Below are 16,415 nucleotides of genomic sequence, written 5' to 3'. Positions count from 1 at the left end.
AACAAAGTCTCCTGTGGACTGAACCCTCACCACAGGCCAGGCACTGGGCTCAGCATGTATGCGTGATCCCACTAACTCCTCACAACCACCCAGTGAAACACAGTTGCTTTTACCCCATTTTACAGACAAGGAAACTGAGGCTCAGGTATAGAGATTGCCCAAGATAATCCAGCTATTTAGTGGTAGAGCTGGGACTCAAGACCAAGGTATCTGACGCCACTGTGCTTTTTAACATTTGTGTTAAAAGGAACCTTCTGCTGCCTTCAGCTGGGGGAAGTAACCTAGCGTATAGCAGGCGCAATTAGCAGTGTACTGGGAGAAGCTGCCTGCCACCGCCCTCCACCTCCCAGACCACGCATCCCTCCTTTGCATGGAGTGACCACAGAGTAGAGCGTACAAAGCCTCCCAGCATGGCTGGGCTCCAGAGTCCTGGCCCCAGGGAGGTAAGGATGAAGCCCGCAGACCAGGTGATGAGCAGCTCGAAGTCATATAAGTTAAGCCTGGCCAAGAGTCAGGTTCAGGCCGGGGATGGCCAAGTGTCCTCTCACTTGTCTGGGCTTCATCTTTTCCACAGCCTTGAGTGCCGCACCTCGAGAGCTCCTGGGCATGGACAAAGTGTCTCAGAACATATGACCACCTGGTTCTTACCCGACCCCTGAGCTACCTTCCTTATGTTTCATCCAGCGGTGCTGCCCAGCCCAGACTTCAGAGGGCCTCCCTGGAAGAGGGCTTAGGAGGTATGACCAAAAGGACCTACGGCTACAGGTACCCACACTGTGGTTTTCCGCAGGTGTGTCAGGGAGGCACGGGATGGGTATCAGTGTGGCCACCTCCTTCGTGTGGCACGTTGACTGGCCCCTCAGCCACTTCTCCTAGGTCGGCTCATGCACCTCTGAGTGGGCTCGAGACCCCCCAGCTGGTCTCTGACAAAGTCTCCCGTGGTGACCTTGGCTTTGGGCATTAGTTGCAGAGATGCCGTTCATAGGCCGGGCGGTGGTGGGGAAGTTTGCTCCCTCGTGAGATATGGATTGCTGCTCTGTACGTGCCCGGCTCTGTTCTAGGCATGGCGGAGAGAACACTAGACAAGCTGAACGCCCTTCCCTCGTAGCACTCACATCGGGCAGGGTGCGGGTGGGGGAGGGACGGACAAATGGGTCAAACACACAGCGAGTTAGGTGGTAAGGGTGCCCTGGAGAAAAACAAAGCTGGAGCAAGGGAGGGACATGCTAGGTCAGGGGTTGCGATTTTTAAGTGGGGTCACAGAGAAGGTGACATTTGAGCAAAGACCTAGAGAAGGTGCAGGGGGAAGAGTAGGGGCAAGACAAGTAGCTAAGAACAGTGTCCCAGGGAGAGAGGACAGTACTTGCAAAGCCAGCAGGCGAACAGGCACCTGGCTTGTCTGAGTAGCAGAGGAGGTCCGTGTGCCTGGGTGGAAGGGGCCTGGGGAGAGGAGATGCTCTGTCTTGCTGCACCTGTGGTCTCGGGGTGCGTGGGGCCCACGCCCTCCAGGGACATGAGTACTCTCAGGCCGCCTCCACCTTGCCAGACAGCCTTTGGAAAAAACTCAAACTGCTGCCTGGGCCTCCCAGGCTGAGGCCTGAGGGCAGTGGAGCACAATGAGTTCTATCTGCCATGAACCGGAGGTCGGGAGGCCACTGCCAGCTCCCTGCCAGGCCCTGTGCGGGGCAGACGGGGCGGAATTGTCGGGCCCCTGCACGCAACGCTCCCTGGAAACTCACAGCTCTGAGGAAAAGCTCAAGAGAGAAATTCATCTGGGCTGCGCCTTGGGTCATTTCTATCCCTGGTTGTTGGCTCATCTTTGCTGGACCCCGGGGCACCCCAGACAGGCTTTATTTAGGTACTATGTGCTCCAGACAGAAACTGATGCTAGTACCTGCTCGGTGTTGCTTGACCCAAATGCGCAGCTTACGTCAATCAGGGCCTTTCTTGCATAGTGGTCGGGGGGCTCCTGGGATTCCCCGGGGCCGATGACCTGAATGAAAGGTAACATTTACTACAGCGAGTTAAGGAAGCTTAGCCTCCTTTGCTCAGCTTTGCCCAAGCAGTGCTGTGCGTTTCTCCCACAGCCCAAAGAGTCATTGGGGAATGGATAGCTGGATAGCTGGCTGAAAAGGGAGTGTCCGGGGAGGTGGGGATGGGGGGCACGGGGCAAAGAACCCAGATTCCAGAATCATGGAAGACCTGGGTTCCAGTCTGTCTCTCTCACTTAGTAGCTGTGGGTCCTTGAGTGAGCTGCCTTCCTTTTCTGATTCTGTTTTCTCAGCTGTAAAAGGGTGATGATATTAGTATGATAGTAGGATTCGGATGATATTAGACGATGTTAGTGAGATTAAGATACCACTCTTAAGATAGTGATGCCCAGTGAAAGCTGAATTCTGCTAGACTTTAGAACTGGATGGGCTCCAAAAGTGACCATCGGGAAGGTCCCACCGGATATGTTACTGCAACGAACCTACACTCTGCCGGGGACTGTCACCCTCATTTCCCCTCGTGCATTATTTCTTAGCCATGGATAGAAGAATGGTTTGGCAGCAGGTTTTTTTGTTTTTATAGCAGCTTTACTAAGGCGCACTATGCATGCCTTAAAAGTCACCGCCGGAAATACACAACTCAGTGATTTTAGTAAATTTACCAAGTGGTGCGACTGTCACCACCATCCTGTTTCAGAATGTCGTCATCACCTGACAACACTCCCTTGTGTCCCTTTACAGTTAATCCCGGCCCCCACTCCCAGCCCTCAGCAACCACGGATCTGCTTCCTGACCCTATAAATTTGTTGTTTGTGGAAACTGCATAGAAATGGACTCATGTAATATGCCATCTTCTGAGTGTGGCTGCTTTCACTTCCCACGCTTTCACGGTCCACCCATGCCCTTGCACGCGTCAGTCCTTTGATCTTTGTTCCTTGGAACCCCACCAGACGGAACCCCGCCAGTCGGACCCGCACCGCAGTGTTTGACCGTGCACCCGTGGGCGCACGCTTGAGTTGTTTCTCGTTTGGTCCTCTTAGGAGTAATGCCCTCTGGACAGGCCTGTGCGTGTGTTTGTGTGGACATACCTTTTCGTTTCTCTCGGGTAGATTCCAAGGAGTGAAATCACAGGGTTATAGGGTACGTTTACATTTAACTTTTTTTTCTCACTTTCTTTAAAGAAAGACACTGTGTAAAACTTAAAGCTTAAAGAGCAGACAGAATAGTTGGAGAATTATTTATGTTTAACTTTGCAGAAACTGCCAGACTTTTTCAGGGCAGCACTTTTGTCTGCCAGTGCTTTCGGGTATCAGGATTAACTAAGTAGTTGATTTGTTTTGTTTGTTTGTTTGTTTCCTTTCCTTAAGTTTTTCAAAGGTGGCGGTGAAGTTTATACTTGGCCCGATCTCCTGATTCCTCTCTCTTCCTCCTTCTTGTCATTGAGCTGATCTCTGAATGCAGAGCTCTTCTCTCTGTGGCCCCCTCCTCTGCCCCAGCCTGGAAGCTTCTTCAGGGTAAGAAGGGGGTGTTGTTTGAGTTTCTATAAAGCCCTGCCAGGAGTTCAGCAGTCAAACAAGACATGGCCCTGACCCCAAGGGGCTCACAAACTAGTAGAGAAACAGACAGGTCTCATCTATGTTTTCAAAGCCCTAGTTTTGAAAACCTCAGAGGCTTTCCAGATGGAAGCACCCCAAACCATCCATTGCAAAGCGGAGATGAAAGCAGGGAGAGAGGGAACTTGGAGTGTCCACCAGGAAGCACACAGGTGGGGCTGGTTTGCTTAGAGCAGGATCCAGAAACGGCAGCCCGGGGGCCAAATCCAGCCCGCCACCCGTTTCTTATAAAAGTTTTACTGGAGCGGAGCTTTGCTGTTTTGTTTACATACTGTCTGTGGCCACCTTTGTGCTATGATAGCAGAACTTAGTTGTGACAGAGACCATGTGGCCTGCAAAGCCTAAAATATTTACAATCAGGCTCTTTACGGAAAGATTTTGCCAACATCTCCTTAGAGGAAAGAATGAAGATGACAGATAACAACACCCACGTGCTCCCACAGTTCGGCCGCTTGGTGATATCCAGAAAATCAACCGTAGGAACCGGGATCTGAATCAGATGTAAGGAAAGACTGGGCGGGTGGCAAGGTTCGGTGGTAACCTTCTGGCTCCTCAAAGAGAGACCAACGTCCCTTCAGAAAAGGGAAAAAAAAAACAAAACAAAACACTTCTCCACTCCGGCGCAGTTGGGACATAAGCTGTCTGGAGACAAAAAGCTGGGCAGGGTGACTCTGGACTTCTTCTGGGCCCTTCGGTCCTCTTGGAGAGGTAGGGAAGGAGGGCGTTCTCCGGAAGTCAGACACTTTTGGCGGTGGGCTCAGGATAATGAAGGGCCAGTCCAGTGGAGGGGGGCTAGGAGCAAGGGAGGAAGGAAAAGGCCAGTTTTTCTTTTGGCAAGACAGAAATCAGAACGCGAGGGTGGTGGGAGCCAACAGAGGAAGCGCCGGGCCCTCTTGTGGCTGTGATGGAGCGAATTAATTCCCGGCATATGTTCCCGGCATCTGTCATGGTGGCCTGGACCAGAGGGGTCAGCAAGAGAGGGGACCCTGCCAGGGCTGAGCATTAGCCCAGATATTCCCGGGCTGCTGGGGCTCTCGGCTCCCACAGAACGATGGCTGGCCAGCACGCCCAGGAACATCTGTTGCAGCTGTGGCAGGCAGGGCTGCCTTGGGAGGAGGCGGGGGTCCCCTCCGCATGCTCGCTGCAAGAAAACACCTGCCTGTGAAGGGGCTGAGAGAAGGCCTGGAAGAGTCCTGCAAAAGCGCTCTCTTCCAGATCTCGGCTGCGGTAGACTCGAGCCGCCAGCAGCCCCGAAGTGTGACGTGAGCAGCGGTGCTGGGAGAGGCAAGAGCGCAGAGATCTTGGGATGCCCTCTGGAGTACCAGTCCTGGAACCGCCCCCCCCCAGGTGCTGTTTGGGCTTCTTACTGCAGAGGGTCCCTCGGGAGTCCGAGATCCACAGAGAGGCAGGGCAGGAGGGCCTGGTGGCTGAGAATGCAGACGCCGCCAGGTTCGCTTTTCTGCCGCTCCCACGCTGTACCTGCACAGCTTTGCAAGGGGAGTCTGTGCAGTGGTGTCCTCGTCTACAGAGTGAGGTCGAAAATCATTACTGTCTCCTAGGCTCCGGGGTGATCAAACGGCCTGCGACACATCAGGTGTCTGGCACAAAGGGAGCCCTCAGTGAGGGGGAGCTCTGATGACACCGAGGGACAGTCGGTGGTCACGTGTTGCCTCCAACAGAAGTCATGGACGTTAGGCACTGAGGGGACCTGTGTGGGCGTCTACCCCAAGGTCATGAACTGGAGGGCTGTGGGCTAACCTTGACCCATACAATGTGTTTGATCAGCCTATACACTTTCTAAAATCACTTCGTTAGTTAAAAATGGAAAGGTTTCACATTAAACCCAGATTTCCGGCTTCTCTGAGGAAATGAGGGGACGTGTCCACACTGGGGCCACAGCTCCTATGGCGGTGACTGGCTTGAGCAAAGAAGCAACAGCTCCTTTAAGTAGGAGCGGTTCAGCGTGCCCCCCACTCCTTCTGCACTTCCGGGTTAGCTGGGCCACTCCAGGCCTTGACTGTGAGACCCCTGCCTAACCTCCTCCTTGCCGATGAGGATTCTGCCCCCCAAGAGCCCTTGCACGAGGTCACATTCTGAGCCTGGAGCTTGGCATGCCCTTGGTCAGGAACCAGGACCCTCGGGCCGATGTGCAACCTAAAATCACGCAAGCTCTGGAGAGGATCCCCTTTGCGGGCCATGGGCTTCTCCTCCTCGGGTCAGGACGCCTGACCCTGTGTCCAGCAGGGATCTGAGAGGAGTTGGACCGGAGTCCTGCGGTAGGTCCTAGGCCAGTGACTGGTTAGCCCTCTGCCCTAAGTCCAGGGCAGTTAAACAGTTAAACTGCTCTGGCGCTCGTGGTGTCTGCTGAGGAACAGCGTCCGGCTCAGCAGTCAAGAAGCGGAGGTTTGCCAGCTTCTTTCTGCAGCAGCCTCTGGTGCCTCGAGCACACCACCGAGGCACTGGGAAGCTGGGGGGAGCCGAGGCTGCCGAGCGTGTCTGGCTTGCAGGCTTCAGGGGCGGGAACGCATCCACACCCATCAGGCAGGAGGGTCTCTGTGCTGTGCTCAGGAGGAGGGACACCGCCCGAGGGTGCCCCACTCAGCTCACCCTTCCAGAGAGAGGACACAGTTAGCGGACAGCCTCCAGCGATGAAGCCTGCGGGGTCTGCCCCGGTGTGCTGACAACACCCAGCCGGTCCCTAAACCTGCTGGTGGCAGAGGCTCGCCATTCCCCGCCGGCACGACTCCTCTGTGACAGTCCTGCTTCCAGCATTCTCCCTGAGGCCGGCTGGGACTTTCTCAAGAGCTGCCCGGTGGTCCGAGTCTCCGACTGCCCAGTCCTCCCTCCTTCCTCCTCTCTTTGCTCTGGTGACAGACCTTCATCACCCCCTGGAGGCTTTCCCTGCTACTCCTGCTCGCTCCCCTCTCTAGCTTTCACAGGCCTGAACGACTGCGTGTCTGCTTCCTCAGGGGTCCCAACTGTGGGCCTGGGGTGGTCCTGCGAGACAGGGTGGGCCCATTCCTGGGCAGGGCTGAGGAGGGGTGTGTGTGGCCTCTTCTGCAAAGCCACCTGCCTCATGAGCCCGGGTGGCCCGGCTGGGGTGTGGGGTTCCCGGAGAGGGATGAAGGAGTTTGGCCAGGGGTAGTTTCCTCCATCACTTACTCGTTGGAAACGAATCCAACCGAGGGGACCTGGCAGGCATTTGGCAAAAAGGAATTTGGTTTTCTTGCAGCAGGGAGAGGAAACAGCGCCCTGCACCCCTTTTTCTTTTGCTGAGGTTGGGCATGAAAAAACTCTGTGGGTGGCTTAACGGGCAGAGAACGGAGATGTCCTGGCACAGCAGGCCTGCTGGGACACAGGATGTGCCCTCCAGGGAACTACCTGTTGCCCATCAGGATCGGGGGGCATGGCCTCAGAGATAGGAAGAGAGATGGAGTCCAGGCAACTGTACCCCAGACCTTGGCAGGACGGGGCCAGGTAGCAAAGGCCCCTGAGCTATTCTGGCGGTACTGGTGGTGTGTTCTCAGCTGGCAGGGGGAGTCTGCGGTGGGTGGGTGGAGGGCCAGGCGTGCTTATGGAAGCCCAGTGGATAGAGCTACGCTGCCCCTGAGGCATCGTGATGACCACAGTGTTCTTGCAGTTTTAAGGACAAAGACCAAATAAGAAAGAGGCCGCATGAGACACCTGGGTGGCTCAGTCGGTTAAGCACCTGCCTTCCATTCAGGTCACAATCCTGAGGTCCTGGGATTGGATTCTGCATTGGGTTCCCTGCTCGGTGGGAAACCTGCTTCTCCCTCTCCCTCTGCCTCTGCCTGCCTCTCCCCCTGCTTGTGCGCTCTCTCTTTCTCTGATGAATAAATAAAATCTTGAAAAAACGGAAAGATGCCTCACAGGGCATAGATGACAGACAGTACTTAGTAGGGGAAGCTAAGCAAAGAGAAAAAGAATAGTTTAGTTCTTTGAATAGAGAGCAGACCGAAAATCAAAACCTGGGTGGGGCAGGCAGGACGGGTGGGGAGTGGTGGCAGAAGGGCAGGAGGGAACTTTCTGCGGTGACGGAAATATTCCCTAGCTTGACTGTGATGGTGGTGGTTACGTGTCTGCTTGTCTTTGTAAGACTCATCAACTGTCCACTTAAAAAAGGATAGTTTTTATTGTGTGTAAGTTAGACTTCAGTAAACATGACTTTAAAAAAGATTCTCCCTGGGATGTCTGGGTGGCTCAGTCGGTTAAGCGGCTGCCTTCGGCTCAGGTCATGATCCCAGCATCCAGGGTTCGAGTCCCACATCGGGCTCCTTGCTCAGTGGGGAGACTGCTTTGCCTGACACTCTGTCTGCTTGTGCTCACTCTCTCTGACCAATAACAACAACAACAAAAAAGATTCTCCCTGTCACCAGTCACCATCCGAAGTGGAGGAGTCTGTGTTTGTCCCACAGCGGCCCCTCAGGCCATGGCGCTGGGCAGCCTGGCTGTCCCTGTGAATCAGGCCAGGAAGCAGAGATGCCCTACAAGACCCTCTAAGCCCCGAAGCCTCCGCCTGGGGGGCTGGTCAGACTCCAGAACAAGCTTTTACCTCTTATCTGCAGTTTAATTTTCCATGAAAGGAAAGTCCAGTAAATTTGACGATTGGGGACAGCAGATGGTCCGATCTGAAGTCAAACACAGACATCTGGAACTCATTTTTGACATCCTAATGGAAACATGGGTCTGCAGAGCCCAGAGTGAGGAAGGACGCAGAGAACCTTGAAGACCCAAGACTGTTCAGAGAAGATAAAACCCCAGAGAGAGCAAGCTGTGCCAGCTCGTGGATTGCAGTAGTTCTTTGGACGGGGAGGGGCATGAGCAGGGCTATAAAAACTTCCGATGCCAGGCCTTTGAAAAAACATTTTCTCTTTAAAAGCTTCAAATGCTATTTTAAAACACTATCTTTACTTACACAGTGAATACATATTCACTAAATTAAAAATAATGTCTCTGGATAGAGTGAAAATTCCTTTTCACTCTGTCGTGCTCCATCCATTCCAGACGCCTCCCCAGAGGTGCCCCTCATGTTCTTCCGGATGTTTCAGTGCATTTACCTACACATAGGTGTACAAACAAAGACCTTGAACTCGGCTTTATTTATGTAACTGGGACCCTTCTGCAAGTATGGCCTACATTTTGCTTTGTCCACTTAGGAACACATCCTGAACTTCATCTCTCTTCCTCATTTTTTTTTTTTAAGATTTTATTTATTTATTTGACAGAGAGATCACAAGTAGGCAGAAGTAGGCAGAGAGGCAGAGAGAGAGGAGGAAGCAGGGAGCCGATATGGGGCTCGATCCCAGGACTGTGGGATCATAACCTGAGCCAAAGGCAGAGGCTTTAACCCCTGAGCCACTCAGGCACCCCTTCCCCATTCTTTTTAATGATGGACACCATTCTGTGGATTTGCGCCCCACCATTCTGTCCCCTCACTAGCCCTTCCACACGGGTGGTCATTCAGACCGAGCCCAGTACCTCCCACCGGGGACTCCTGAGGGGCCCTGCTCCACCCCAGCTCTCCCCTCACCTCCAAATTCCTTCTGCTGGACCACCACCAAGCCCCTGAAAGGACACACAGCTCTCCTACCCATCCCAGTTCACCCACTGGTAAGGAATGGCAGACAGAACGTTAGTCCTTGGGGGTAGTTGCTCCAGGGCAGTGGGAGGCTGAGGGGGACGAGACAGTGAGGTCACAGGGAGAAGACATTGGTAGCCGGTGGTGGGTCGGAGGAGGCCTGGCTTGAAAAGAGGCCAGTCTGTGTGTGGGAGGTGGGGGGCCTGGTGTCATATTTAGTATTAAAGGGGAAATCGGAGTTAGAGTTTCCTGCAGGCCTTTTGTTCGTCTGTTTCTAATGCACCGGTGAGTGCTCTGTGGCCAGGCGTGGTGTCCAGTGCTTGTTGCCAAGACAGTTTGATGGCTGGTCACAACCAAGAGCTAAGTCCCTGCATTGTCCTTGTTAGCTTTGTGTCCTTGTTCCTGTCACTCTGCCTCTAGTAATAGTGATATCTAATGTTTGCGAAGCTCTTAACAGATACCAGGCAATGTACAAAATGCTTTCTTTTTTTTTTTTTTTTTAAGATTTTAATTATTTATTTTAGAGACAGGGAGCGCCTGTGAGCAGGGCCGGGGGTGGGGGCTTGCAGGGTAGGAAGACAGAGAGAATCTCAAGAAGACTGCTCAGTGGGGAGTCCCACGCAGGACTCGATCTCAAGACCCTGAGATCGTGACCCGAGCCGAAAGCAAGAGTCAGTTGTTTAACCGGCCGAGCCATTCAAGAGCCCCTACAAAATGCTTTCTGTATATCATCTCCCTCCATCTTCTCAACTCCTAGGAGATGGGTACTGAGTCATGCCCACTTTAGAGGAAAGAGCACTTGAGGCTCAAACCTAGGCCTTTCTTGTCTTGTGCTCAGGAAGCATCCAGTGAGATGAGTAATGTCCCTTCCTGTTTTGTGTGTCATCAGTGTCCTGTCGCTTCCTCCTCCTGACTGGGGGTACAGCAAGGTTCTGTCCCTGCAGCCAGGGTCTCCCTCAGTAAGCCCCGGTAGTTGGCTCCTGGAAGCTCTGCCCATTGATTCCATACAATGGGAGCCCTGGGGATAGGGTTTTCTTCCTGGCCTCCTTTAAGTGGGCTGTTTGAAGTGTTTTCCTGGAGTCTAAGAGCAAAATGAAAGCAGGGTTTCTCAGAGGTGGTCATTGGCATGGACCACCTGCATCAGATGCGTCTACAGAGTTTACCAGATACACAGGTTCCCACCCCTGTGCCGCTGGATTGGAGTCTGTGCAGAGAAGACCTGAGAATACATATTTTTTTTTCTTTTTCTAAAATTTTTTAAATGTTTAATTATTTTTTAAATTACTTTTCAGTGTTCCAGAATTCATTGTTTATGCACCACACCCAGTGCTCCATTCAATACGTGCCCTCCATAATACCCACCACCAGGCTCACCCAACTTCCCACCCCCTCTTCCCTCCAAAACCCTCAATTTGTTTCTCAGAGTCCACAATCTCTCATGGTTCGTCTCCTCCCCTAATTTCCCCCAACTCCCTTCTCCTCTCCAGCTCCCCATGTCCTCCATGTTATTCCTTATGCTCCACAAATAAGCGAAACCATATGATAATGGACTCTCTCTGCTTGACTTGTTTCACTCAGCATAATCTCTTCCAGTCCTGTCCATGTTGCTACAAAAGTTGGGTATTCGTCCTTTCTGATGGAGGCATAATACTCCATAGTGGATATGGACCACATCTTCCTTATCCATTCGTCTGTTGAAGGGTATCTTGGTTCTTTCCACAGTTTGGTGACTGTGGCCATTGCTGCTATGAACATTGGGGTACAGATGGCCCTTCTTTTCACTACATCGGCATTTTTAAACCAGCGCCTTCCCAAACCCCAGCCCTAATCAAGAAATTTACCCAGGCTGTCGTTGGCACTTAGAGCATTGGCTGAAATATTTCCTTTGCCCTATCTGTAGGAGTAGCCGATCTTGACAACTCCAGAGTGTCCTAGGAAAACCAAACAGACCTCTGTTTTTTTGGCAAGATCCAGCTGAGCTGAGAACATTGACTGGAGGAGTGGGGCAGGTCCCACGCCACCCTGTCCGCCCCCGTCCCTGCCTCCTCTCTCGGGTTCCATGGACATTTAGTTGTGAGCACCAGTCAGAGGAGACGGTAATGCTTGCGCCTGTCGGTGCCGGCGCCGGGCTGCCAGTGGCCACCTCTTCCCTGCGTCAGGCCCATGGCTCTGTGGGACTTGCGCAAAGGGACTCCGTTCACCTCCCTACCCCCTCTACTCTCTGTCCTTTGGCAGCTGCTGCCAGATGTGTTTTTGGAATGATCCAGAAGTGAAACGTGCCCCTTCCTCCAGGCTGGCATGAGATCAGCGTCTCTCAAATCATAGTGCGCAGACCACCCACACCAGATCTCCCTAGGGAGGCTTACAAAACACAGATGCCTGCCTTCCACCCAGCCCTGGGCAAGCTGGGTCCCCAGATGGGGGGGAATCAGAATTGCCGGGGTTGGGCATTTTAAGCATGGGGCCTTTTGGTGCGCTTTAGGGATTATGGCCCACCCTCGCCTGGAGGAGAGAGGCTGAATGTAAGTTTAACTGGGCTCAGGTCAGATCGGCCTCTTGGGTCTCTGGCGTCCCTGAAAGAAGTGGATCCTTTTCCCAGCCCCGAGCCACCGCGGCAAACTCGGCTCCCGTGGCCTCACCCCACCACGAGGGCAGCAGGCACCAGGGCTCGGCCTCCTATCAGACTCCATCTCCTGTCACTTTCAGGACCAGTTCATTATTCCTTTATTATTTCCATTCTCCTGCTTATCATTATTAATAATCACTTCAGACTGGCCAGGGTGCTGACAGCTCCCCCTTGTCCATTCTCTCTGTCTGTCTTAATCCTGCCTGCTTATCTGGCATTAACCTGATCTTTTCCCCCATTTAATTAAGCAGTGCTGGTCAGCCCACCAGAGCCCACGTGGAGATGGGAGTGATCGGGTCTCCTGATAGGCAGAGGAGGGACGGGCTCTGTGGCCGGGGCATTCTACCTCCCAGGGGGTCCGAGGGCAGGGACATGAGTCCCCAGAAGGACCGCATTGGGTCTGAGGGCTGGGGAGGCAGTACGCAGCCAGTACTCACTGAGAAAACAGTGCTTCTCAAACCTTAGAGAGCCTCAGCATCACCAGGAAGGCCTGTTAAAATCCAGGCTACTGTAAAATACAGATTACCCCGCCCCCAGGGATTCTGATTCGGTACATGGCTGTGAATGTGAACTCCTAATAAGCGCCAGGGGGTGCTGATGCGGGTGAGCTCACACTGGAGTGACCCAGCATTAGTGGGCCAACCTCAGCTTAGTGCTGGACGCTGGCCAGGCCCATGTGTGCCTTCCTGGCAGTGGACTGAAGAGGAGGAGCCTGGGCCAGAAGGAGATTATTACAGATGTGAGGTGGTGAGGGGCTGAGCCACGGGGGTACTTAAGTCTGCAAGGGGAGGGGTCAATCTGGGTTGTGCATCTGGTCTAGAGAAGTAAGGGGAACTCTTCATCCCAGTAGAGGCAGTGACAGAGGAAAAAAAAAAAAAAAAACCCAGGACACCTGCTTTTCAGCAATTGGCAGTGTGCTGGACAGAAATGTACAGAGGAAACACGCAGGGGCAGGGCCAGGATGTGCTGAGGCCCAGACAAGCTACATCACTCTCAGGGGCTAGAGAAACATGGAAAATTCTGGAGGACTTCTTCAAAAATTATTAAACATTTCAATTCTTACAGGAGAGGAGAGCGTTAGAGCAAGCATGGGGTCTTTCTGAAATGCAGGGCTCTGTCCGACGGGCACAAGCCGCCTGCCGTGAAGTCAGCGCTGGCTGAGATCCTACTTGATTCTTCGGCCCTTGATAGCCAGACGGACAGCCTGTCACCTTGGTGGCCCATTAACTGCTCTGCAGGCCCCTGGGTGATGGCCACATCCACTTCTAGAGGCCACGAGAGACAAAATGGGAAGGTAGACGGGATCCCACATTCACAAATCAGAGTCTTAGGAGGGAAGAGCCCCAAATGAGAAAACATGATGAGTGGGCACCTGTGTGGCTCAGTGGGTTAAAGCTTCTGCCTTCAGCTCAGGTCATGATCTCAGGGTCCTGGGATCGAGCCCCGCATTGGGCTCTCTGCTCAGCAGGGAGCCTGCTTCCTCCTCTCTCTGCCTGCCTCTCTGCCTACTTGTGACCTCTCTATGATAAATAAGTAAAAATCTTTTTAAAAAATAAATAAAGAAAGAAAACATGATGGGTAAAATCCTGAAAGAAGTTACTTGTCAGACAACTTGTAATCGAAGGGTACCATGGCCAGGAAGAGTCTGACATTGTCTGTGGACGGACCTCTAGTGTTTTAAGCTACCGTTTATTGTGCATGTACTCTGTTCCCACAACGCGCTTTGATATCTTACTTGGCTTCGTCCTGGCAAAACCCTGTGAAGCGTGTGTTATTGCCCCCTTTATGCAGATGTGGAAGCTGAGGCAGGGAGAAGCACAGGAAGCTGCTTAGAGAGGGAGCCTGCTCACGAGGCTGGCGCATGCGTCTGGGGAGGGAGACACTCTGTGCAAATGACTAGGGAGTTGGGGGGCTGATGTGGACAGGGGGGCGCTGGGGGTGTTGCAGGGAAATGCATAGATACCCAAGTGCCAGCCAAAGATGGAAGGATTTAAAGCAATTAAAATGTTTTGCCTGGGAGCTGTTTGGAGCCTTTTTTTTTTTTTTTTTTGAAGCGAGAGTTTCCTGACTTCAAGGTGTTAACCAGCTCTCTAAATGGTTTTGTTTTTAATTGCAGCAAATGACTGTGGAGCCATTAGATTTTTGCCTCTGTGGTTGTTTCTGAGCCCTTCCAGGCCTCCTCCTTCTATTTATTCTGTTTAATTCAGTCAGGTAGCTCCGGGGCAATGGAGATCAATACTTCTCTTTGATAGAAAAGAGTCAGGTTTGAAACCCAGAGATAAAACTGACACATTTTGTATAAATTTAATTAAAAATGCACCTTTAGTGGCTTGTTGCAGGCACAAAGCCGAGTGTCTATCTCTCTATCTCCCTGTCTCTCCCCCTCTCTTCCTCTCTCTCCTTTCTTGTTCCTAACGAGGAGATCTCTACATCTGCCTCGCCATAGTCTCGGTTCGTGGTTTTGGACTTGAAACTTCCGTGCTGAGGGACGCTGAGAGAAGGGTCTGAAATTCTAAGCAGACGAGCCTGGCCTCCTTTTGTCCAGAGCGGTCTGGGGAGAGGGCTTCTCGGGGGGGGGGGGGGGGGGGGGGGGGGGGAGAGAACTGGGAAGCAGGAGCCCCAGGACGGGTTTGCTTTTTCTCTCTCAAACCCTTCCTCTTTGGGTCCCGTGACCTGTATGCTCAGCGGCTCCTCTGGCCAGACGTTTTTTGACCTGCCTGCCCTGCACCTGCTTGCACTTCCTGGGGCCCTCGTGGGGTCCCCGACAGAGGTGGGAGTTGGGCCACGGGGCCTGGAGGCCCTCTCTGGTGACCCCAGGGCTGCTGCACACATTCGTCTTGTGTTTTACAGTCCCCCCTTCACCCTTCCCCACCAGCTCTCCCCCTTTCGCGCGCCTCAATCCCATTTGGCTTTCCTCATTTTTCACTTGAGTGGGTTTCCTATCCCCGACTCTGCTCTGGCCTCACTCTGCTCAACACCAATAAAACACACTCAACACAGGTAGAACAAGGTGCCCGGGCCCGGCGTGACAAATGACTCACCAGCCCTCGCTAAGCGCAGCTGTAAATCGCCCCTCCTGTTGCGAGCCTGGGCCTGTTGGGCAGCCCCTCAGCGGGGACAAGGAGGTGGCAGAGGCGGGCCTCAGACCCAGAGTTCGGTCAGGCCACCAGGGCCCTTCCCGGGATCCTGGGCAGCCGGGAGACGGCAGGGAGGCAGAGGAGGGCCTGCTGAAACGTCTACTCCTGCAGCTTTGGCTGGGGCAGTGCAGACTTGCAAATTTATTGGCCATGAACTCCAGCAGCTGGCATTCACTGCACACTTGCCTTGTGCCAGGCACTGTGCTTGGGTCTGCGCTCCGTTTCCTTTGACCCTCACACCGACGCAGCGTGTCATAGTTACCAGGGCTGTCCCTGTTTTACAGATGAAGACCCTGATGGAGACCCTGCAAGGTCACAGAACTCATCCAAGGTCATCTGGCTCGTAAACTTCAAGGGGGCCTTAGTGCAGACCTTCCGGAAGCTAAAATATGGGCTTTTCATTGCCATGTCCTGTGTGTGCCGCAGCAGGTTGGGCACACCACTAGGAAGCCAGGGGTCGTCTCCATTCCCCAGTGTTTTATGATTTCCTGCTGTGGAGGCCAGGGCTTCCTGGAGAAAGGTCACAGATGGGTCTACAATGGATTTCCTTCTCTATCTTCATGAGGCTCCTGAAATGCAGCTGGGGGAGCCCTTGCAAAATGTGCACACGGGGGAGGTTTGCTGCTCCTTCTCCCCAGGAACAGTGGTTGGAAGCCGGGAAGCCCGTGCTCCTTGTCCTTCCTAGAACAGCAAGGAGAAGTGAGGTGGGGGGCGGGGGTAGCATTGGGGGAAGGCGAGGAGGGCTTCTCCAGCACATTCTTTCGCCTGGGGAGCCTCCAGGGCTTGGGTGTCGGGCTTGCAGAGTGTGGGGCTTGTGAATCTCTTCCGAAGTCCCGTGGGTGGGCATCAGGTAACGGACCAGGGCAGCACCTTCAAGCCCATTTCCCTCTTTCACTTTTGGCACCTTTCATCACTGCACATTAGTGGAGAGGCAGGAGGAGCCCCGGGTTTGAGCCACCGGTCCTTCCTCTCTCTGCCTGCCTCCTCTCTGGAAATTACAAACAGCAGCCGCTTTGTGTCTAAAATGGCTGAGATAATTGAAACGGAATTTGGAATCAGGGCCCTGCAGGCAGCACTTGTGGAAAGAAGAAATAAAGATCGTTCGGGTCGCGTCTGTTGTAATCTGCGTTTAATAATCGTACCAGGAGGTGCACACAAAGGGAGAGGTGGCACGCGAGCCAGCTCCCAGCCTGCCAGCCACCCTCGCTGGGTCTGTGGGGAGGGCTGGGCAGTGGAAGGAAGGTGCTGGAAGGTGGCTCCTAAGTTGGAAGTTCTCTCCGTGGGGCCGCAGCAGAGACAAGGCACAGCTTGGGATGGGCCTGAGTAGCTGAGATGCATGCTGGGAGCCCTCGCCTCTGTTCCTGGGCACATCCTCCCTATACCTCGTGCCCCTCCCCCACACAAGGGGTGAGACGGGGCAGGAGCCCCAAAGACGAATGCAGTGAATTC

General features: G+C 53.5%; 1 protein-coding gene across 1 annotated transcript in view; it reads left to right on the top strand.

Annotated features, from left to right (window-relative positions):
• Positions 1 to 16,415, top strand: part of IFT43 (intraflagellar transport 43) — a 120,288-nt gene that overhangs the window by 81,359 nt on the left and 22,514 nt on the right. The window contains exons 11-12 of the mRNA XM_045072055.1: positions 248 to 443; positions 575 to 765. The gene's annotated coding sequence lies outside the window, so the exon portion shown is untranslated. The remainder of the gene's footprint in view (positions 1 to 247; positions 444 to 574; positions 766 to 16,415) is intronic.

The sequence above is a fragment of the Mustela putorius genome, unplaced genomic scaffold (assembly GCF_011764305.1).
Source record: "Mustela putorius furo isolate JIRA1106 unplaced genomic scaffold, ASM1176430v1.1 tig00000129_pilon_pilon_pilon, whole genome shotgun sequence".
In the NCBI taxonomy this organism is placed as follows: domain Eukaryota; kingdom Metazoa; phylum Chordata; class Mammalia; order Carnivora; family Mustelidae; genus Mustela; species Mustela putorius.
This window is presented reverse-complemented; position numbering and strand designations above follow the sequence as displayed.